This window comes from Populus euphratica, unplaced genomic scaffold (assembly GCF_000495115.2).
Source record: "Populus euphratica unplaced genomic scaffold, PopEup_1.0 scaffold28.1, whole genome shotgun sequence".
Lineage (NCBI taxonomy): Eukaryota > Viridiplantae > Streptophyta > Magnoliopsida > Malpighiales > Salicaceae > Populus > Populus euphratica.
Genome location: NW_011499862.1, coordinates 2,120,380 through 2,121,796, shown reverse-complemented (window position 1 = coordinate 2,121,796; position 1,417 = coordinate 2,120,380).

Genomic DNA, 1,417 nt, shown 5'->3' with positions numbered 1-1,417 from the left:
CCGACGACAAGAAGTGGAACAGAAGTATTGAAATATGTATTGAAATTACAGCCATACAATAGACAAAAGTGGATAATGTAATCCAAAAATCAGCTCATAAGTTTTGATGTGTATTTGTCTCACAAGTTGCCGTGTTAAGGTTCCTTTGAGCTCTTGAACCCTTCCTCGGTGGTGCCCTTTGGTCCCTAGAGTTTATCTTTTGAATGAACACATTAACTAGGAATCTTACAGGAGACAGGTGTGGGCCTTCACAAATAAGTGTACCTGATGTCAACTTCTGTAGGACCTGTCTACAAATAAACAGGTTTCATTCCATGTACAAAGCACAACACTGAAGCATTTCGACAGAGTAAAAGGATCGATCAATTAATCTGCAATATCTTCACTGCTAAAGTAGTGTACAATGTATGGTTGATTATTAAGCTACCATAAGATGTTCCTCGTTCCTTCTTTATGAAAATTATCGAAGATTGATATCAATATTGCTGTGTTCGAAACAAGATGCATTCATCTCACACAGATCTTCTGCTCGGCGAATTCGTCAAATTGCTGCTAATTTTAGGCCCGCAGAAAGAAGTAAATGTCTTGTCAACAGATTACTAGTCTTTGAACCTTTAGTTACTGAGTTCAAGGCACCATGTGGTGGAGGCTTGAACAATTTTCATAATTTAAACAAGTATAAATCATGACAAAAATTTCGTAAAACAAAGCCATAATTAGCAAGCATAGTGGCCTACTTCAGTGTAGCATTGCTGGGAAATAAGCCAATTAAAATTCATCAAGAGAAAGATTTTGAAGATAATAATCGAATGGTTATTTGAAATGGAGGGGGGGCACAATCCATATGCCCTTGAAAATGGAGAGCCCTTTCCTCGTTATACTGTAAGTCATCGGTTTCTAAGCTGATTCTGAGACAGACAGCTAATTGACAAGAAAGATCAACTGTTACTCTTAATGGAATCACACTTATCACAGTCCTGACCGATATGATCATCTTCATTAATTATAAGCTTTTCTGAGAAAAAAATTTCCAGTACCAAACCCAGGAAAATAGTTGCATTACATAATCATCTTTAAAAACTTCACTAGCATGCTGATTTAACCAAGGACAGAAAGAAAATCCATGCATGGGGCTATCCTAATCCTGCAACTTTTTAATAGAGGCTACAGTTGCTAATGGAGTAGCACCACAGCTGTATTATCTGACAAGAAGGCATATCTTTTATCTTTGCTTGGTTGCTATAAAATTCTCCTATCTGCACCTTTTTAACCAAGAGATTATGAAGTGCCTTTTGACAAGAGATTACAAATATTACTATCAGATAACAATCTGAAGGAAACATCACACATAGCTTTGCCTGAAACATGTTAAAAACTAAGAGGATTGAATGACTTGGGGGGGGGGGGGGGGTTTTTT